Raw genomic sequence first — 23,654 nt, 5'->3', positions numbered from 1 at the left:
TCAAAATATTTTGTAACTTTCCTTATGATTACAGATTAGTTTGACAATTACACAGATTCAGTTTTTAAAAGCTTTAACTGATCATCCCCTTAGTACTAACACAGCTGTCTTCCATTTTTGTGACAGCATGAGGCTTCCATCTTTTTATTTAACTGTCAATCCTATTTTGAGCTGTGGGTGTATTACTGAACCTGAATGCAAATATATTTTATCACACAAAATGCACACAGTAGTGTATGAGATTTAAAGGAAACAGTAAATGCCAAAAGTCACTTCATCTAAACTGTTTTTTTTTTTTTTTTTTTTTTTTTTATTATTAATAGAGTGGGTTCAATCCCCACATTCTTCTTGACATGGGGGTGGCTGAGCCTCTCTGTCTTTGTTACTTAAATATACTAACTCCAAGGTTGCTGTCGTTCAGACTAAGTGGAATTCTCTGACATACCGCACTTTCAGAATTAGTATACAAGAAACAGACCCACGCAACAGTGGTACAACGGTAGCGTTGTTGCCTCACAGCAAGAGGTTCTCCTGTTCAATTCATGTCTGGAATGCCTTCTGTGTGGAGTCTGCATGTCCTCCCCACGGTCGAGTGGCCTCCGAAAGACATGCGTGAATGGGCGTGCCTTCACTGAAGGTTGGGCCTCGGGCTGGCAACTCAGCGCCATAAAAAAAAATCTACTGCCAATCATTAGTGGACTGGAGTTCCGCTGTGGCGACCCCTAACCGGGAAAAGCCAAAAAGACAAACAATACAAGAAACAGACCCACCCTATAATGTTCACACTTATAAGTGCCAAATACATGTGGACCAAGCCACTGCTTTGTTTACAAGTTCTGGACTCATTTCAGAAGTTTTTTTTTATCCATGCTTTGTTGTTGCTACAGTTTGAATGACATAAAAAGTGTTGTCTATCTTACTAGTAGACTCGTTACAAAAGGATGAGGTTTTGACTTGATTTATAATTTTGAACTTGTCAAGGGGTATTTATCATAGAGAATCACTGAGAATCTGATTTTTATGTGTTATAAACAAACTTTTCAAAATGAGACATGGGTCTTACTTATTTCATATTTATGTATTTATTTATGCAATTAGTTAATTGGGGTAGAACACTGATCCCACTGGACCAATGTCAGTCTCAGCCCAGAATGGGAACACATATCAAGTGGAAGAAATAAATGTAATTTATACAATAAAAGGACACTCTAAAAACAAAGAAACAGTTGATATACAATAGAATAATGATTTAAGAAGGTAGTCAACAGAAGCCACTATGTATAATATTTACATGAGTGTGACGTAACAAGTTAGAAAAGAGATGCTATAGAGAGAAATATAAGCAGTATATGTTGGAAATTATGGAGACAAAGTTAAGTGATCTGAAGCAGAGCATTTACAAGCAGTTTGTGCTGTGAAATATTCTATAAGTTGTGCCTGAATGGAGGAGTAGTTAGAGAGGTCTTTAATATTTGAGAAAAGATCTTTCCAGAACTTGGGTCCAAGAGTAGAAAGGGAGTGGTTAAAGCACTGATGTCTGTTTTAGGTGCTTGCAAGAGGTTTGAAATACTTTACTATGGCTATTTGCTCTTTCACTTTTGCTCCAGTATGGCATCAAAGGGGTGTACAGTAGCTCTCTTTTGGATGTAGGGTGTGAGAAGGCACGCTCTGTATAGTTATGAAAGCAACAACTTGAAATATATAGTTGCAAGCATTTGTTCTTTCAATTTCATCCCAATCTAACAAGAAAGGAGATACATAGAAAGTGACTATATTTTTTGCGGATGGGTGGGTGGGAGCATAAAGGAAGGCACTATTTACAGATATGATTTATGTATTCTTGTAAGCATCTGTCTTTTCACTTTATTGGGAAATACTATTTTGTCAGCTTTGAGCATTTAGCTTTGGATATAACTTATTTCTTCCTTGAAACAAAATGAGAGTGAATTTCTTTCTTTAGTCAAGGGTGTTTGTTCAGTTCATTACTGGACAAAAAAAAAAAGTTTAGAAAAAAACTCTAAAATGTACCCAGAGCATTTGAACCCCATGGCTTCTAGAGTCCTGGTGGCTCTCAGATTCCCATGCTAAAAAAAAAAATTTTGCAGTGGTCCTGTGTGCATTTAAAGTATGGTGGAAGAAACTGAAGTGTAAGACAAATTCTTTTTTTTTTCAAAACTTGTAAGACAAATTCTGAAAAAATAGAAATAAATAATCAAGATGGCGGGAGCATGCTGGGGTGAGGGGCAAGCAGAGGGTGCTAAGTAAGACAACCAAGAATAACCATCTCAGGCTAAAGTTAATGCCTAGTATTATGGAGCATTCTGATAATTTTAATGCCTGTATGAACTGTATTTGCTTTGTGCAATGCAGTATTTACAGTTTCATGTGTACATTTCTTAATATACAAATCGCAAAAAGAACACAAGGAGTGAATGTACCAAGAAGTACATTTCTAAATATACAAATCATGAAAAGAATACAAGTGTGCTAAGAAATGAGACTGTACAGTACTGAGTGACTACTGGCATTCATACTTGGTTAGCAGTAGCTCCTCCATCTATATTTGTCATGGATGTGCCCAAGTGTTATGGATCAAGGCATGTTGGGAGACCACAAAATTCATTGTTGTTTTGGTGGGTGAAGGGTCTAAAAGGCTGAAATAAGTTGTTCTTGTGAAATAAGAATCATTCTGTGCAGCTATACATTAGTAAGAGGCATTCTTTAACTGTTTTATTTTTCCATTCCTGCTGCCAGGTAGCCGTTTCTTCTGAATTGTATTTCTCACCAGTGTTATTCCTTCAGGATCTTTTGTTTCCTGATGAAACAAGAGTCCTTGTGAAATAAGAGGTGATAGTTGTATAATAAGACTGGAGGAGATTATACATTTAGATCTAAGCATTGGCCTAGATGCTTCTTTTACTGATGTAGCATGGTGTACTCAGTTACCCTGAAGCCTTACAAATGCCTCCTTATTCTGCACTGGGGAGCTCTTGCAGTGCTGAACTCTCTTCCTTCTCTGAAGAATGTGAATGAACAAGAAGCCCTCTCTGCTACCTGGGTCATTATTCAAACCTGGGTTGCCAGCTGCACTTGCATATAACTTGCCCCCTTTGCCTCCTTAACATCAGGCTGACTAAGTTTGGGTAAACTATTCGCTGTGCACATGTTCACTTTAGTATGACAGGCATGGTGTCGCCATCAGCGGATGCCTAATTTTGAGGTCGATGGTAGGATCTGCAGATAAACATGTGCTCCTGAGGGGGTACTCTATGAATATACTCTATATGTATACTGATTGGAAACACAGTTGCTTTGCAAGTGAAGATATTTTAACAGGTCAATAAACAGTAGAGTAAAATTTGGCTTCTAATTATTTCAAAGCTTAGCAGTTTATTTTCATCTCCTATCTGTTCATTAAAAGATTCAGTGTTGTGAAAATACTTATTTTTTATGAGAAACTTTATGTCACATATTGTATTTCACACCTGGCTGGTGTTTGCAGTGATATTTTTGATATGATGTAATTACATTTTATATAATTAAGTAATCCTATACAATGTATAAAATGATATAACTTGATAAAGTTATGAAGTATGCTTTGTTTATGCAGTAACTCTGAAATATGATTTTGTCAAGTAGCCACACAAGGCCTTGGACTAATTTAGACCTTTCTTGTGGGAGAAGAAAGAGTAAAATTACAAGAATACATTTATAAGTAACAAATGATGGCAGGCGCATACAGTTCTGGAATATAAAAATATTACAGCACAATGTCTGGTAGCTGAAACTGAAACCCCATAAATGTATAGTATAATACAGAAATAGAATTAAGCCTCATTCAGTCTAAATGATCACTTAAATTGTTTTGCTTCTAAGAAGTAGGTTGATTAAATCTGTGAAGTTAAGTGTTATAATGTTTGTGGAGTTTTAAAGTAGGGTGTAAAAAGGAAGAATCAAGTTACAGTTATTCTGGGTCATTGTAGCTGCAGTTGTACTTTAGCAGTTATATCTCCATAACACAAACATCTGTTACCCCTCTAGGCCCCTTTCAAGAGTAGACCACTGCATTCTCTGGATACAGGGAACCTATATTCAGCCTCTGCTGTTTTTATTTTTTTGTCCAGTCTGTACTGCCTTATTTCCCCACTCCAAACTCCCAAATACGGGTCTGTATCAGATTAGTGAAATGGCATTACAGCAAATGCCATTTTGTCAACACATCTACACCAAAACTCCATAACAGTAAAGCTCAGGTCAGCGATTTTTATCCCAAGGGAAAAAATCGCTTGGCCTGAGCCGTGACATTGCCCTTTACCCCATTGTAGTGCGATCTCGGAGTTGGTATATTTAGTTAGAGGGGTATGGGTGGTGAAGCCCCCCACTTTGCAATGTTTTAAGTGGTTTGTTATGTTGTGTTGGTCTACTGATTTTTTCCATGGGAAAAAAATCAGTAACCTGGGGTTTCGCTGTTATCAGGTTTTGGTGTGGATGTGTCAGCAAAATGGCATTTGCTGTAATGCTGTTTCACTGAGTTAATATAGACCTCCCCCCAAATACGCCCTGCATGACAAGGTAGCTAAATTTATTTTTTATGTTTTTGTTAACTTCTCTGATGAATTAATTAAGCAATCAGTCAGAAAGTAACTAAATACATGTTACCACCTGTTTAGACACAGATCCTGGTGATGACAAAAGGAATGCGATTTACAAGATTCACCAATCAGCTTGCTGTTATCCTGAAGTGAGTTCAGTAGTGTATACTTAACTGCAACTTGAGGTTCAGAATTGGTCCCCCAGTTACAGTACTCCTGAAAAATTAATTAAGCACTTTGTTGTGACATACTTTCCCTTCAGCCTTTCATTGCTTCACAGTAACACAGAGTAGAGCATGCCCCATCAGTAGAAGAAGCTTCTTCTAGGCCAATGCACACCAGCAGATCCAGTGTCAATCTGTCTGGATACACATCTAGAGGCAGAGCTCAGATTATGACCAGATATCAGTTATTCATTTACAAATAAAGCTTTACTGTTTCTGGCCCTGTGGAATGAATTGTAGGAAGATGAGTCATCTTCAGCAGCAGAACAAGTATAATTTGTATGCGCAACGTATATAACATTTATGCAGTCCTGTGTAAATCTCAGCATGCAGTGTAAAATCCACAAGGTAGCCAAACCTGCACAGCATCTAATGTTTTGTAAATGACTTCATTATTTGGCCAGGTGCAATGACAGATAAGAGCAAATAGCTTGTGCTAAGTTGTCAGTAGCTGCCTTTTGCATAGCTCCCCCACCTCCCTTAATCGATACAGGCCATCACACTTTACTCACCAACAAGCTGCTCTTGCAACCATGCACAGCAAGGAGTTTTGAGTTCACCCAAGAGATGCAAGGAAGTGTAGTGCTGACAGTATGTGCAACAAAGGGATAGCATATTTTCTTTCTTTTCTTTTGTATACGAATACATGAATACATGAATGCTGCCTGTTGCATCTCTGATCAGAGGCAGTGAAAAGCTCTGGTGCTATACATTAGGATCTTTGCAAACTAGCTTCTCTCCTGTTAGACCAGTTACAAACTTGACATCCACCTCGATATGGAACACATCTCCAACTGTAGGAGCTACAATTAGGATTTCTAAAGCAATAAGTATGATGGCAGCAAAAACAGCTTCTATTATGACAATCATGCAGAAATTATACAAATGCAACAAATGTTAATGATGTCTGTCACATAGGGAGTGTTGCAATTTGCTGATTCTAGATGCACAATAAAACTAAGAGCAGGAAAACCAGAAAGACACTAGTAAAAATGTAATATAGCAAAGCTGCATTTTCGTAGTGTTGAAGCTACACCTTTTGTAATTTCATTATATGAATATGGTGCCAGTTTGCTTGCCTGTGAGCCATGAATTATGTTAAAAGATAAGAAGCAGTTCTTCTATTCTGCTTTTGTATTAAGCATAGATAAACAGGCCTATGCCCATTCAGATGTATATATATATATATATATATATATATATATATATATATATATATATGGGTCCACTACATATTACCGAAAGCTCATATGACCAAAGCCCATATGACTGAGACCATAATACCGAAAGTTCATTTTACCGAAAGCCCATATGACCGAAAACTCATTTGACCGAAAACCAGCACTGGCAGGTATATGCCCAATTCCCCACTGTAGTGCGACCCTGGAATGAGAATATTAAGTTGGGGGGTGGGGGGCACAGCACCCCACATTTTGCAATAACCTTGTACTGATGTTATAAGTGTTCATGTATATTTAATGGATACACATTAATATAATAGTACATAAACTGCAATTATGTGGGGGGCTACGCCCCCCACATCCTCCCAACTTAATATTCTCACTCCAGGGTCGCACTACAGTGGGGAAATGGGCATATACCTGCCAGTGCTGGTTTTCGGTCAAATGAGTTTTCTGTCATATGGGCTTTCGGTAAAATGAACTTTTAGTATTATGGTCGCAGTCAAATGGGCTTCGGTAATGTGAGCTTTCGGTAATATGTAGTGGACCCATATATATATATATATATATATATATATATATATATATATATATATATATATAAGCAATGACTTTGGCTGAAACTCCCAGATGCTAATACCTGCCTTGTCAGCACATTTTGGTCGACAATACAAATGATCAACAGGTATGTAAGTTTGACAGTCTATGGAGTTAGGGAATATGCTCCTTCCACGGAGATTGTCTGATCTCACAGTTAGTATGTATAATTAACAGGGTTGTGGAGGTACAGGTGAGATTACACCCCTGTAAAAAACAATATTTTTGTGGGGGTTTTTTATTATTACTTTGCATGAGGGATGATTTCATTTCTGTATGTGTGCTGTACTGTTGATGATTGCACAGTTGACCTTTTGTGGTCAATGTTATTGATGTAGGCATTTAATTATTTTGATCTTTGTCACTACACAGACACACACACACACACACACACACACACACACACACACACACACACACACACACACACATATATATATATATATATATATATATATATATATTAGTTTATCAGTTCAGTGCCCCGATGAACCACAAATGCAAAAGAACTGTCATTTTCATAAAAAAAAAAGTTAAATATGCTAAGGTCTAGCTGCATGTTAAAATCAGTATTTACAAATGTACTTTATATTTCTGCCTGCTTGCGTTTACATATTTGCAGTGTTTGACATTGTGAATTCTGTTCTGGTTGCATGCAGTGCAGTTGTTTCTGTCTGCTCTATGGTACATTAGGATGGATTGTGGCTAATGTCTCACAGAACACAAAAGTTGTATTACAGGATGATAAGTATAGTCGACTTTCTGTTCTATGCATTACTATTAAGTGTATGTGAAGCTTTTATCATTATCGGGGGAGTCAAATAGACTTTAGCTTGGAATACAGTCTTTGGCTTGTGAGGGCTGTTTCATGCTCTAATACTTGAAATAAAACTGAGGACATGTACTAAAAACTGTAGATAATTAGCATGTCATTCAAAAATATACAACTTATTTACCTGATAAACAGTGATGAATAGAAGGTGTGGGAGTGGGAGACTCATGAGACAAGCAAGGAAACACGTATAAGAGGTACTGAAGTCTCATGAAAGTTTCTTAGCTTAAACATAGAGGATATGTGTAAAGCATTATGGTGAAAATGGAAGCATCATCAAATGTCTAAGGATGCACTACCCTGTTGATTCTTTGCTTTGTTATGTAACTATTTTAGTGCTAATCACACGTCTAATATTGTATTGTACATTAATGGAGCTTTTCTCCCTGGGTCTTCGCTGAAAATGGGCTACCAAGCCCAGCCGGACACTACCCGGTAAACAAATGCAAAATAAATATAATAAATAAATAACTCACACCAAAATGAATCTGTGGTCTTATTAGAATCAGTGACAATGTGAAGGCTGGTATGTGTCTTCTCTGTCCTTATCTGTTAAAAAATATTGTATGCTTCTCTGGTTCTGTTAACAACATTGTAGTTATAAACAGAGTCCAAAGGAAAATCAACAGTTTCCATTTGTTGGAGACAAAGTTCACTAAAATCACTCTCCAGTCAGCAGATTCAGGTCCTGTTTGCTTGCCTTCATGAATCACAAGGATGCATTGGAATTAGTAAACACAACAACTTACTTTAGAAGCCAATGTGGAAAACAGTTAGCATGCAGATTTAGTTCCAATAAAGATGCTTTGCATGCCACTAAACAACTTAACAGTGCTTTAGCTTAATTGTACAGAAACAATTGCAGAAGTTCTACTTCTTTACCTGGACAGGCTGCATTACTATAACGAACTTCAGCATACAGTAAAACCACTAGCTGTTCAGAGTGCCTTAGCTATACTGCTAGCAAAGCACCTTCATCTTTGCAGTCCTTATTGTGCCCCTAGGTGTCTCTAACCTAAAGGCTAGTATCCGACCTATGGGACTTTGAATACATGGAGATTCCTAGGCCTAGTACACTCATGCCATTACTTGGAGGAACACCTTTGTGGGGAGAAGAGTCACGCTGTGATGTATAAAACCTTCAGTAAACTGTTACAACTTACTGAAACTTCTGATAATCACACATATTACATGGCAAGAACAAAATGGGTCACTCCCTGCATTTACCACCCTTACCTGCGTTTACTGCATTTATCTTAGAGGACCCCCTCCTCAGCTAGGAACACTAAGAAAACAATAATTAGGAAGCAAAATATAACTTCCACCATAAACATGTTGGCATTTTTAACATATGGGCACCAACAATTTGATGTCTATTAAGGGACATGAATAGGAGTGGAGTGTGATTCTGTGAGATAAGAGGAAGCTCTAGTAATTTGAATGTGAAAAGGTATGCATATCAGGCTCCTTGAATATTGCCATAAGAACCTGGTTGGCAGTTGTTAATCAGACTAGGATGAATCATTGGCACTGTAGCTATTACTGCAACACAGAAGAATGGTAACAATTAATGTGCACTCATCCTTGCCTTTGTAATTCAGAGCCAAACGCACTAGTTCACAGGAATAAAATCCTGGCAGTTATATGAGCTTGCATACAATGAATATAGCTGTGAGGCGGGGAGTTACCTTGTTCTATAATTTTGTTGCCAAAACAAAATCAGATGTACATGTCTAAAGATAGTCAGAGGTACATGTCTACAAATATTTGTGCATTTATTTAATTTTATTGTGTGAACTCTGAATATTTACATCATACATTAGATTTTAGTTTGCTGTTGGTGGACTGTTTGACCGTTACTATTTTGTGAAAGCTAGACCAGGAGTATTTTATGCCACATTCATTTAACTGTTTGGTAGCTCATCTTGGCATTTTTCTCCATGACTGGTTTCTTGCAGTCTGTTTCAGTTTATTGTTACAGAATGTTTGTGTGCGCACCGTTGTTGTTATTGACTGTGTGCGTTCTGTTGTTGTTATGGACTGTGTGCGTTCTGTTGTTGTTGACTGTTTGTGTACGTTCCATTGTTATTGACTATTTGTGTGCATTCTGTTGTTGTTATGGACTGCTTGTGTGCATTCTGTTGTGTTATTGACTGATGTTAAGTTGTCTATCTCGCCTTCATTCTTGCTGGATGGGTTCGGAGCCGACCTCGGCTCCGACTCGGCCACTCTAAAAGCTCGGGAGTTGGTTCCACCGGCTCGAGGCTCCCCTTATATCCCACAATGCTAGGCGAGAGTTACCTCAGATCTCGTTTGCCGCTACAGCTTCGAGGTTGGTTGCTTCTACCGGTTCCTGGTGAGTGTTAGCTTTTATACTAAAAAGTTATTCTTTTTTCCCCTTTTAACCTTAATTCTTCACAAATTAGTGTAGGATATAGTTTTTTATCCCCGACCCTATTTTTCCCCGTTTTCTCTTTAAAAGAACCGCTGGTTCTTCCCTTGGGCCTTTGGCCTTCCCTTCCTTAGGGTGTGTTTGTGTAGTTTCTTTAACTTTTTTGTGCTTAATTTCTAGTATTTTTACTAAAATTGTTAGTATTAATAATTTTTCTGACAGGGTATAACTGTGTGTTTGGTGTGTGTTAGTGTACACCTGTCAGTTAGGATAATGTCAAAGGAAGCAAAGGTCTCTGGATTCAAGAAGTGTGATGCGTGCTGTCAGAAAATGTCTCTGACAGACGCTCACACTTCTTGTGTCTACTGTCTGGGGCCTTTGCACCTGCAGGACTCCTGTGCTGTGTGCCATGGCTTCAGCCCCAGGATCCTGCAGGAGAGAAAGAACAAGTTAATTTTGAGAGGCTTGTTAAAACCAGAGGATTCCCTGTCAGTTTCAACAGGGAAGCCCTCTAAGGCATCGAGGTCTTCGGCTCCGGCTTCTGAGCCGAGACCTCAGGTTGTTCAACCTTTGCCTTTATCGGCTCCGGCTGGAGCCGATAAGACTCAGTCCACAGTTTCTGTGGCTTCCTCGGCTCCGGCCGGAGCCGAGGTTATCGAGGTACCTGTGTCGGCTCCGACAAGATCTTCGGAGCCGACAACCAGAAAGAGGTCTAGGTCACCTTCTCTTGGCTCTGTTCATTCGGCTCCAGGATCTCCCCTGCTGTCTGAACGGAGCCAAAGGTCTCATTCCTCTAGGTCATCGAGGCTTTCCGATCATGACCTTCAGAGGGTGGTGAGTCGACTACTTAAGTCCGAGGCACTTGCCCAGATGCTTCAGAGCCTGACTCATCAGTCCATCAACTCTTTCCTCCTTCGACTCTTTTGAGTTCGGAGCCGGGTCGTGTCGGAACCGAGACTGTGGTCACTTCGGAGCCGAGACAATTGTCTTCGGCTCCGTCGTCGGCTCCGTTTTCTTCCGTGGAGGAATCTCGGCGCCGGACTTCTTCCCTCATCGGCTCCGAGGGGGTGAGTGGCATCGGACCCTTGTCCGACCCCCCTCTCCCTCTCGGTGCTTCGGCGCTGGTGAGTTCGGCTCCGACATCGGCCTCGGAGCCATCACTGTCGGTGCCGAGGGGGGTCCTTAGCTCCTCGGAGCGGGGACCTCTGGCTCTGCCTGACAGGGGGGCTTTCGAGGTCATGCGGAGTGTGTTAGAGCCTGGCTCTACTCCACAGTCGGCTCCATCAGCCCCTCCCTCTATGCTGCCTCAGGGTAAGTCGACTCACTCCCTCATCCCGGACCGCAGAGAGCCAGCTCCTCAGGAGCCCCTTTGGGGATTTCATCCTCTTCCGAGGCCTCTCCTGATTTGGCAGAAGAGCCCCCTCGGAAGAGGAAGTGCAAGAGGAAGCACATTGACTCACCTGAGTCTATCACGTCGGACACAGATCTGGATGATTCTGAGGGTTCCCCCCGTTCCCCTTCTGAAGATGTCTCATTTGCAGACATTCTGGAGATCCTTAAACAGAGGGAAATTGGCCAGCCCTCAACCCTTCAGAGGACGAATCTGTGTATCTTGAGGCGTTTGGCTCTCGTCCTTCCACCTCCTGGGTGTCCCCCCCCCTTCGACCCCCTCATGCAGGTGGTTGCTAAAAAGGCATGGACGGCTCCTGATTCAGTGGACCCCACTCCCAGGAGACCCTCCAAATTCATCACAGCTCCATCAGACAAGCAATTTTTATCAAAAGGAGTTTCTGTGGATGCTATGGTGGTAGCTGCCGCCACAAAGAAGGAACTGGCTGATCCTTCAGTGCCTGTCCATCCACCTAACAAGGAATCTAGGTCCATGGATAGGTACGGGAAGCGGATGTTCTCCTCAGCGACTTTTACCATGCGTTCGCTGAATTACCTGTGCCATTTCACTCGTCTTCAAAGGGACTTGGTCAAGGAAGCGAGTGAGATGTTGAAGGACCCTACAGCTGCGGGGTTCCAAGAAAAATGAACACGCAGCTGGCTATCCTTAATTCCATTTCCAACTCCTCCATGCCCCTCCTCTCTTATGCGGCCGATGGAGCGAGCAGAGCCGCAGGAACAGGGGTAGCCTTACGTAGGCACGCCTGGATGCGGCTATGCAACTTTGCGGAACCTTTCAAGACGTCTTTCACGAACTCCCTTTTGATGGATCATCTCTTTTTGGTCCTCAAGTGAAAGAAACCCTGACTAGGTGCGAGACTGATGGCAAGACCCTTTCTGCCGTCGGAGTCCGTTTTCCACTCCTTCTAGGCCTTACCCCAAAGGCCAGAAGGGTGGAAAATGTGGTTCCGTAAACAATCTCAAGGGACTTCGCCTGACGACAGAGTCGTTTTCCTACCAGAGGCAGAGGTGGGAATAACAATGGTAGACGTCACCCTAGGGGCAGGGGGGGTCCGCAGAACCAGGGCAATCGGGAAGCCTTTCCTGACAAGCCCTTTCAGCATCCCTGAGGTGTTGCCCGGCTGCCCATCTTCGAGGCAGTCGGGGAAAGATTGTCACTGTACCCAGAAGCCTGGCTATCCTTGACACAAGACAAATGGGTACAGTCCATCATTTCCGAAGGTTATTCCATCCCCTTTCTTCGTTTTCCAAATCAGTCAAAAAAATCCCTTCCAGATGTTCCACCCGCTCAAAGGGATATAGCAGCTTTGGAAATTTCAAAACTGCTTGCAAAAAGAGCTATTCAGCCAGTGCCAGCAGACCAACAAGGATCCGGAATCTACTCAAGGTTCTTTTTAGTTCCAAAGAAAACAGGGGACTGGAGACCAATTTTGGATCTCAGTATCTTGAACAGATCGGTCAAGAAAACAAGATTTCGATGGTCACGCTGCAATCCATTCTTCCCCTATTGGGAAAAGGAAACTGGATGTGCTCTATAGACCTTCAGGACGCATACTATCACATAAAAATGAACAGACGCTCCAGAAGATTCCTCCGCTTCAGGCTGGGAACCAGTCATTTTCAATTCAGGGCCCTGCCCTTTGGTCTCACCACTGCCCCGGTGTTTACCAAATGCATGGCAGTGGTAGCTTCTCACCTGAGACGACAAGGATTCCAGGTGTTTCCATATTTGGACGACTGGCTCCTCACAGCTCCCACCAAGCATCTCCTTCTGATGGCCAGAGATTACACTTTTCGCGTCTGTCAAAAACTGGGTATCTCAATAAATTGCGAAAAGTCTGTTTTGTCGCCTTGTCGTACTATTACCTACATAGGCGCAAATTTAGATACTGTAAACATGTCTGCAACTCTAACGAACCAAAGGATATCAGACATTCAAAAATTGGTGTCACTTCTTCTCAACAACAACAGAGCCAAAGCCAGGTTAGTTCTAAAGGTGTTGGGAATCATGGCAGCAGCCATACCTCTCCTCCCATTGGCCAGATACCACATGCGGATCCTTCAGTGGATGCTCTTTTCTCAATGGTCATACCAGGAACTTCCAATATCTCACACCATTATGATCACGCAAGCGTGCAAAAAGCATCTCATGTGGTGGATGTCTTCCCCCCAGCTCCTGTTGGGGAGACCGTTTGTTCCACCTCCTCCGGTTGCTACTCTGACAACGGATGCCTCCCTGATCGGGTGGGGGGGGGCATTATCAGGGCAGGACAGTCCAGGGCACATGGCAACCAAACGAATGCCACTTGCACATAAATGTTCTGGAGATGAGAGCAGTGCTTTTAGCGTTGCAAGCCCTTCAAGACTTTCTTCCCTTGGGAACGATTGCAATCCAGACAGACAATATGTCTGTAGTGTGGTACATCAACAAACAAGGCGGAACCAGATCATACCCCCTGTGTCAAGAAGCACTCAGACTGTGGCAATGGGCGATTTCTTCTCAGCGTTTTCTGATAGCAACGCACATCCCCGGGAAGTCCAATCACATTGCGGACAAGTTGAGCAGAGCTATTCTCATGCCTCACGAGTGGTCTCTGAAAGACTCTGTAGTGAGAGAGATATTTCTCAAGTGGGGTCAGCCTTGCTGCGATCTTTTTGCTACTCCCCAAAACAGCAAGTGCAGAGAATACTTCACTCTATTCCCTTTACCAGGCCAATCCAGCAGGGACGCTAGTCCAAGTTTGGCCCCGGGACTTCTGTATGCATTTCCTCCTTTCCCACTGATCTCTCAAGTAATACAGAAAGCTATCACTCAGAAGGCCTCATTGATCCTCATTGCTCCTTACTGGCCTCGACAAGTGTGGTTCCCCTTTCTACATCGATTTCTTTTGAGCGACCGTGGAATCTGGACCTAGTTCCAGATCTTTTGATCCATCAGTCGGGTCAGTTTCATCGCTCCCTCCCCTCTCTGAACCTCACTGCTTGGTTCCTCCACTTCCAACCGTAGCCAGGCTTCCTCAATTATCTCACTCTGTTAGAGATATTTTGATAGCTTCCCATAAATCTTCCACTCGAAAGATTTATTTGAGTAAGTGGAAACGCTTCTCATATTGGGCACAAGGAAAGGACATAGATCCTTTCACCGCATCCATCCAACTAGTCCTTGATTTTCTTGCTGAACTCTTCCATGCAGGTTCATCTCCATCTACTCTTAAGGTTCAATTGGCAGCTATTTCTAATTTCCATGTGGGTATTTCTGAATCTGCCCTAATGTCCCACAAACTCTGCAAAGCCTTTTTGAAAGGAGTTTTTCTTCTCAGACCTCCTGTAAGAAATCCTCCTTCTCCTTGGGACCTAAATTTAGTTCTTGCTTCTTTGACTCTTTCCCCTTTCGAACCTGCAGCTTCATGTTCCTTAAAGTTATTATCATGGAAAACTCTCTTTCTGGTGGCCATCACATCAGCTAGAAGAATTTCAGAACTTCAAGCACTCAGTTGTCGTTCTCCTTACCTTGTGTTCCATAAGGACAGAGTTTCCTTACGAACTAACCCGTCCTTTTTGCCTAAGGTGGTTTCAACATCAAATCTAAACCAATGCATTGACCTCCCTGTCTTTTTCCCGGAGTATTCAAATAGGTCTGAACAAAAATTACACTACCTGGATGTTCATCGTCAATTAAGGTACTACTTGGACAGGACGAAACTATTCAGAAAATCTGATCAGCTGTTTGTCTCCTATGCGGAAAGCAGAAAGGGACTTCCAGTTTCAAAGGTATCTTTATCCAGATGGCTAACATCTCTGATTACCCTTGTTTATGAGATTAGACACCAAAACTGCCTAATAAACCTAAAGCCCATTCCACCAGAGCTTTGGCTACTTCTCTAGCCTTCCAAGACAGACTGCCTATTGACACCATTTGTGCAGCGGCTACTTGGGCTACTCCTCACACTTTTATTTCCCATTATAAGTTGGATTTAGCTTCTAGGCATAGAGCTAATTTTGGTTCCACTGTTCTCAGGAGTCTGTTCCGTTAGGCCACCCGGGACAAGGTGCTAGGGACGCGGTCCCATCCAGCAAGAATGAAGGCGAGATAGACAACTTAACATATAGAAGTTATGTTCTTACCATAACGTTCCATGTTAGTTGTCTTCTTCTCACCTTCTTCTTGCATCCCACCCTCCTTCCCCCTGGCCTGGACAGACCTAGAGGAGTTGTGATCGTGACCTCTCTTTCTACCAACTCTTTCTTAGTCATATGCTATTATGCATATTTTCTTGTTTCAGGATATAGGTCACCCCTTTTCTTCCTGCTGTTAGAGGTGGATTCTGTTTCACAGTTATACTGTTTTTGATATAAGCTGGGTTAGCTTACAAACGAGATCTGAGGTAACTCTCGCCTAGCATTGTGGGATATAAGGGGAGCCTCGAGCCGGTGGAACCAACTCTCGAGCTTTTAGAGTGGCCGAGTCGGAGCCGAGGTCGGCTCCGAACCCATCCAGCAAGAAGAAGGCGAGAAGAAGACAACTAACATGGAACGTTATGGTAAGAACATAACTTCTATTTTATGTTCATTCTGTTTTGGTGGCCTGGAATCCCTGCATTGTGTGCACTTTTGATTTGTCTCTACCGTGAACACTTTCTGGAAATGGGATATTGTCCTTGGGGGGAGAGTTGCTCCTTTGCTATCATATCATTGCTGGACAATTTATTTGAATATCCTCTGGAGAAACAATTTTTTTAGTACATTATGTCCTGTTTATTGCCTTGTTGTCTTATATAGTAAAGTTAGACCATTTTGGAGTATTATCCGGATTAGTGCTTATCAACACTATCTGGGAGTTGTTTTGGAATATGTTTATTCTGTGTTTTGTTGGACTAACTGACCCTCCTGTTTTATGCCCTGAACTGACGTGATTCAGTAATCCAGTCTAGGATACACAGCTTCATATGTAAAAGCAGAATATGTCTCCATATACTGTAGAAGAGCACCCAGCTGTTGAGGTTATTTGCTTTTCTTTCTTCCACCTTTTCTTTCCAGTTCTGAAAACAAGAAATTTATCCTCAAACAAACCACTGCTTAATGACAACAGTGATGATCAGTGGCGGCTGGTGACTTCAAATCAAAGGGGGGCTGCAGGAGATGGCTGAATGGGTGGGGTCAATGGGAAGGGGTGCGGCCAACCAGAAAGGGGAGGAGCTATGCTCAAAACCACAAAAACTAAATATACTGCCCTGGGTGCCAAACCGTCATTATGAGAGTCCAATCAAAACAAAATGAAGTGTAGAAGAATAAAAATATGTCAATGCATTGGCTGCATGACAGCTTAATATCTACATGTAAACAAAAAAGGTTGTGAGGCATGAAAATATAAATTACTTTTTTTTAAATACATTAATGGAATGCCAGTCAAAATCAAGTATAAGAAAAACAAGCAGCACTCAACTCAAACCACTTCTTGAACTGCAGTTCTAATTATAATTTATATTCAGCTTTATTAAAGTATCAAGTAACATGCTGAAAGTAGAAATCTCTGATGCCCCCACTTGTAAAAATGTTCCTTATCCAAAAAAAGACCTGCTGCCTGACATCTACTTGTTTCATGGGGAAAACATGATCAAAGTAAAAAATGAAAAGCAAACAAGAAATAAGCTCAAGATACATTGCTTAAAAGGATTACTGTACAGGTTATGGACCACACGATTGGCATTCTGTTTACGTGTAAAGCTTGCAGAGATGACTGGAAGTCTCCAAGTGTAATGAGACTCTTAAAATAATGTAATCCTGTCCTTTATTACAAATACTGGCATATGCATTTCAATACCCAAGGCTTATACATTATCTAGTTAAGTATTCTCTACATGGCAACAGAAAGGCTTTCAATGTTGGCAGTTCTTTAACAGTATGCTTATTAAAGCTTACTTGCATCTTGCAATCTCGGCCAAGCTTACCTGATGGTTATTAAAGTATTGCTACTTAAACACAGAGCAACAGGCACTTTGAGTAATAAGCATAAATCAACAGTACAAAAAATATGACAGGAACCAGACCATTCTGTAAAAATCAAGGACAGATGAAAAGCCACTCTAGTACTTGTGTCTACCTTGGATGGGGGGGATACTCTGCACATTTACACTGCATAACTGCTCCTTGCCTTGCTTCGGCACATCCAAAGTCACTACATGGGGGAGTGGGGTGCAACAAGTATGTCACAGTTTGAAATGTCTCTGGCTGACTTGTGATGGCCCTGACACATTTGTCATACCTCTCAACCTCAGAGCAAGATATCTGGACAAAGCCATACAAAGAAATGGGACAAAGGCCCAAAAATAAGGACAGTTTTTGAAATATTGTTCTTATAAACTTAGAAAGATAATAGAGGTCTTGCATTAGTATGAATTTTCTGACTGGTATGAAATCTGAAACTCAAATGTCTGTCATTATTTTCTAACGTCAGTCTTTAATGATTTGTCACTAATTTGCCAAAAAAAACACAATTTTATGAAAAATGGACCAAAAATGTGATGTAAAAATATAAAATAGCCACACAATACAGCTGGGAACCTGTCAAAGAAGGGACACTTTAATATTAGTTCTGCTAACTTGAGCAGCTGACAAAATAAAAGAATCTACATGCATTTCTGAAATAAAAGTAACTGATTATTAGTTATTTCTTAATTATAAATCCTCCATGTTTTCTTCCAAAATTGCTATTTTGCGGAGTGATCATTAGAGGAAGAGCAACATTTTGAACCAAAATCAGGGACAGTTGAGAGGTTTGGCTGTGCCTAATTCTATAAAGCAATTTATTTGCATGTACCTCTCAACCTGTTAATGCAATAAATCTGGACAAGGCCAAATATATTGGGGGAACATATAAACAGTACTAAAAATTGCTCTTGTATAAACTGAGACAGTTGATAGAACAGGTCTTACTTTAGCATGCATTTTTCTGAAGGTTATGAAGTCTGAAACTCAGTGTGTCATTATTTAGTGACTTAATTCCTAAATGATTTGCCAGAAAACCACAAATTTTATGAGGAACAAACCAAAAGTAAGAAGCAAAAAATCTATTCATTCTTTGAAAATCTGGACAGTTGGGAGGTATGGTTCAGCTGGGGCTGCCTAAGTTTGCCGCCCTTCCCCCTCACAAAACCATTGTCGAATGGAGCCTCCCCCTGCAGCCATTCCAATGATCCATTACTTGGCTATTTCATTCCCTTTACCATAAACACTAATGTGCATGCTGATTTACTTCTATGATGATTTGAACTTCATTTGAAAGTTTTATTTTGCATTTTACAGCACAAACACTAAGACATCTGCTAAACAAACTTGGCATTAAAACTTCTCTGCCATTGAAACTCACATTCATTGAAACAACATTGAAACCCACATTCAAAGAAAATACATTTTACCCGTGGCAGATAAAGATTAATTCTGGGCTGTTTTCAAATCATAGGCCCCTTGCATATGAAACATACATGTGCTCTTTGATACACCTTCCTATTGCTTTGAACATTTTTCCAGTAAACAATGAAACAAAACGCATGCACCAATGACAAAACTGCCCAATTCAGAACATTTCCATCATAAAAATCTACTCAAACTTCTACAGTCCACTAATCTCTGAAGTAGTAAAAAAGTCATCTAAATAATTCCACGTTAAATAAATCTGTAATGAAAAGGTTGCTGCTAGCAATCACCTTTATATTTCATGGTTTCATCGAAAAATAGTGTATGATGCCCCTGAGGAATAAATTGCCTAAATTACATGAAAAATAAGCTAGTAATATTGCAATAGAAAATGGATGGCAAACTGATAACAGGCTCAGAGTTAGTATCTTAACTTTCAGTACGGCAGCATTCACCCCTTATGGGAGTAGAACCAACAACCTTCTGCATCAAAAGCAAGTACACAACCTATTGTGCTATTAGCAATGCAAGCTGATTTAGCATAATCACCACTAAACTTCTCTTCCCCTGCAGCTCTCAGCTCCTTGTAAAATCTAATCAATACTCAACTGCATCTCAACTTCGCAGCACAAGAAATCTGGAAAAAGCCAAATTTATTGGGGTGGGTCAAAAGGGCAAAAACTAGGGACACATTAATCATTGCTTGTATAATCTTGGAAAGCTGCTATAATAAAATGCTGTGTTACCATCATACATTTTACTGCCAAGGTCCCTGTGCAAAAGAGTCAGAACAACATACCACTATGCCAAATCACCTGCTTTGTGAAAGAAAAATGCTGTGTTACCACCATACATTTTACTGCCAAGGTCCCTGTGCAAAACAGTCAGAACAACATACCACTATGCCAAATCAGTTGCTTTGTGAAAGAGAGGAAGACTGAAACTTAAATGGCTATCATTTAATGAATTCAGTTCTCACCATAGCTGTCAACCTCTTAGCACAAAACACCTAGACAAACCCAGTAATGAGGGAATACAGCCCTCAAACATTATCAGTGAATTCAGTTCTGGCCATAGCTGTCAACCTTAGCACAAAAAACCTGGACAAAGCCAATAACAGGGTAATACAGTCCCAAAAATAAGGACAAATTTCAAATAGTCATCTTATAAACTTAGAAAATTGCTATAATAAAAGGTTGTGTTACTATATATTTATTGCTAGAATAAAAAGTTGTTTTACTATGTATTTTCTGAAGAATATGTAGTCTGAAATTCAAATGCCTATCAATTTTACTTCTGACGGAACAAAAACAATTTTCAGCAGAGGCCCAGGGAGAAATACTGTAGACAAATGCCTTTGTAAAATGGCAGGACACCAGAGAAAATCCACACAAACACAGGGATAAGATGCAGACTCCACACAGAAGGCACCCCAGCCAAGAATCAAACCAGAAAACCTGTAGCTGTGAGGCAACAATACTGCCACTGCACCATCAAATATGTAAGGATTTAAGCATTCAGAAACCTGAAGTCTGAAATTCAAATGCCTGTCAATTTTATTTAACATTTGTTAATCAGGACAGTCTGACTTGGAACAAAAAACAATTTTCAGCAGAGGCCCAGGAAGAAATAATGCAGACATGTCTTTGTAACATGGGAGGACACAAAACCAAGCCCACACAAACACAGGGAGAAGATACAGACCCCACAAAGAAGGCACCCCAGCCAAGAATCAAACCTGCAGCTGTGAGGCAACAATGCTACCACTGCACCATCAGATATCAAGCACTGCAACATTTACAAACCACAGATATTATGAGGAACAGATCAGATCAAATATGAGGCAAAAATCTGCAATTTTTTTACAAATGGTGGTGGGTAGGGAGTTCAGGTCTTTAACACCTGCATAGAAGGTACAGGGTTCAAGCCTGAGGTATTCCCTACCACACCACCATGAGTCTAACCACCAGTATATTGCACCTGGTGCATTTTCGCACACACACACACACACACACACCAGACCCTGCCCATCGCGAGATCTTCCCCCGACGAGACTGCAGCAAACTCCACACTGCTGACGTTGCAGTCCGATCCCGACGTGTTTTCCCAGTGAGTTCCAGGACAGTCTATGCAGTTCTTCATGTTTCCCAGTCAGGACTGCTGCTGAAACAATCTGCGCATGCTCCAGACTGTCTCAGCAGCAGTCCGGACTAGTGCGCATGCGCGAAAGTCAGCGATTTTTAAAATTTTTTTTATCTTTTCATTTTCTTTTTATTTCTTTACTTTTCTTTATTTTACAGTTGAGGGGGCTGCAGTCCGGCAGTCGAATAGCACGGGCCACCCCTGATGATGATATTAAAACAGGTAGAGGACCAGAGTTGCCCAGCTTGTTTTAGCTAAATCCTTTTTCTTTAGATTTGTTTTCAGCCAATTTTACAGTGTTTCCTTTGACCACAACGTTTTTGGTCATGACTGAACTGGAGATGAAGAATCCATTTTGGAAGATGAGAGTCAGACAGTTAAATTGTGTCTCCTTTCCATCAGGGCTCCTGTCTGAGGATCATTAGCTCTGTGCTGGCAACATTGTCTTTTTCAAGAGCTCTGATACTAATTATACTAATGATACTAATAATACTACTCATGCCAAAACACAAATGTCCAGAGATTCCTTGATTTCATCAATGCAAATTCCTTGGACCAGCTGGTTGACACCCCCCACAAGAGGTGATAATATCTTTGACTTGGTATTAACCAACATGAGTAACCACTGCAGCATCCCTATAGTGTCAACCTCCCTGGTAAGATCCAACCACAAAACAGTCACTTTCTAAGTCACCATCTCCCTCGACCTTCCCCCACCCCAGATAGGATCAAACAAAAAAACTTCTCCAAAGCTGATTACAGTCTCCTGAGGGAAGGTATAAACAGCTTCACTGCCCCCCCCTCCCTCTGTATGAATTGGCACAAATGGCCAAATCTACACCAAAGTACTATACAGGGATTTATATAGCTGCATGGAATCAGGAATACCCGACAGGAGAAAATCCTCCTCCTTAAGGAAGAGTAAACCTGTCTGGTGGACATCTGCAATAAATAAACTCTATAATAATAGGAAAAAAATTGCTGTCCAGGACCAAGAAGGAGCAGGTGCCTAATTGGAAGCAATCTCTCCTTAGCCTGAACAAGCAAATAAGAGCATTAGTGAAATTCTCCAAAGCAAACTATGAGTCCAAACTGGTCACATCTACTAAAGACAGTCATAATGCCTTCTTCACATATCTCCTCAATCTCAAAGGAAGCACTCATATCTACTCAGAACTGGTGGTCAAGAAAACCACATACACAAACACTGTAGATATTGCCAACCTGCTTGCAGACAGTTTCAGTGACAACTTCACCCCTCTGTCCCCCCATCAGTAAATCAGGACATCCCCAGCACCTGCCCCTCTCCACTTATTTCTAGGGAGCAAGTCACCACTGCCCTCTCAAAGGCAAAAAATACAGCGTCCATTGGACCTGATAACATCCCAGGCTGCATTCTACATGAACTCAGCCAGGAACTTGCAGTACCATTAGGCACCCTATTCAACCAAAGCCTGAGTACTGGCTTCATCCCAACCGAGTGGAGGATAGCCGCTGTCATCCCTTTGCACAAAGGTGGAGTGTCCACCGATCCAGGATATTATAGATCCACCAGCCTAACTAGCCTGATCTGAAAGCCATGGAATGGATTACCATGGACCTCATTAACAAGGACATTGGTGACCTCCAAACACTTGATTCCACACAGTTTGGTTTCATCAAGGGGAGGTCATGCCTGTTAAATTTGGTTGACATCTTTGAGACAGTCACTAAAGTCATGGATGAGGGGAAGATGGTGCACACCACCTACCTTGACCTGGCCATGGCCTTCGATACTATTCCCCACTCAGTTATAATAGATAAACTCTCTCAACTAGGCATCAATCCATATGCTACCAGATGGGTAACAAACTGGCTCACTGATAGAACCCACCTAGTCAAAATAGGGGAAGCCAGCTCAAGCAGTAGACTCGTAATGAGAGGCGTACCCCAGGGATCAGTCTTGGGGCCTCTGTTATTTGGGATATACTTTTCTGAGGTGCAGGCCAAAACCAGTGGGCTATGGCTGGCCAAGTTTGCAGATGATGGAAAGCTGGGCACTGTCATCAATTCCTCTACTAATGTGGACATCCTTCAAGAGGGTCTCACCCAAACAAATGACTAATGCCAGACAAATGACCTCTAACTGAATGCCAAAAAATTATCCCCCTTTGAGGAGAATGATGTCCCCACAAATTGTCACATTAGTAACAAGGTCCTAAGCACACAATCAATCATGAGGGACTTGGGCACCCAGGTTGATAGCAACCTGACTTTTGACCACCATATTGCCTCCGTTGTACAGAAAGCTTTCTACATGGCCCGCCTCACTAGGAAGGGTATCTCATCCAGGGACAAGGAGGCCATAACATCCCTATATTCTTCACTTATAAGACCCATTGTTGAGTATAATGCCCCTTTCAACTTGTACCTCACAAAGCACATGCAGCAGCTGGAGAGACCACGGAGGTTCCTCACCAGGAGAATCCAGGGCCTCAAACATCTACCCTACACAGATAGGCTAAAGCCATGTCCCTCTACTCAGTCTCATACAGACTCCTCAGAGGTGGCCTCTGTCTGGCATACAAAGCAATCTCAGACCCCACCTTGTTGGGACTGCTGCATATCCGCAAGTCAAGCTCCACTCGAGTAACCTGCACGCGTGACCTCAACCTGGTCTGTGACATCAATAGGACTTGTTGGCGGGACAGATTTGTGTCCCATAGGCTCCCCCTTCTGTGGAATAGAGTCCCTATCCATGTCAAGCAGAATACCTCATTATCCATTTTTAAGCAAACATGGCTAACTGGATGGGGAACAGAAAATACACCACTGGAATTCCACCTGTGTCCCTGCTGAACCAGGACATCAAGTGCTGACTTGTCGGAACAT

The sequence above is a fragment of the Protopterus annectens genome, chromosome 2.part0, assembly GCF_019279795.1.
Source record: "Protopterus annectens isolate FY-2018-M chromosome 2.part0, PAN1.0, whole genome shotgun sequence".
Lineage (NCBI taxonomy): Eukaryota > Metazoa > Chordata > Ceratodontiformes > Protopteridae > Protopterus > Protopterus annectens.
Note: the sequence above shows the minus strand (reverse complement) of the source record.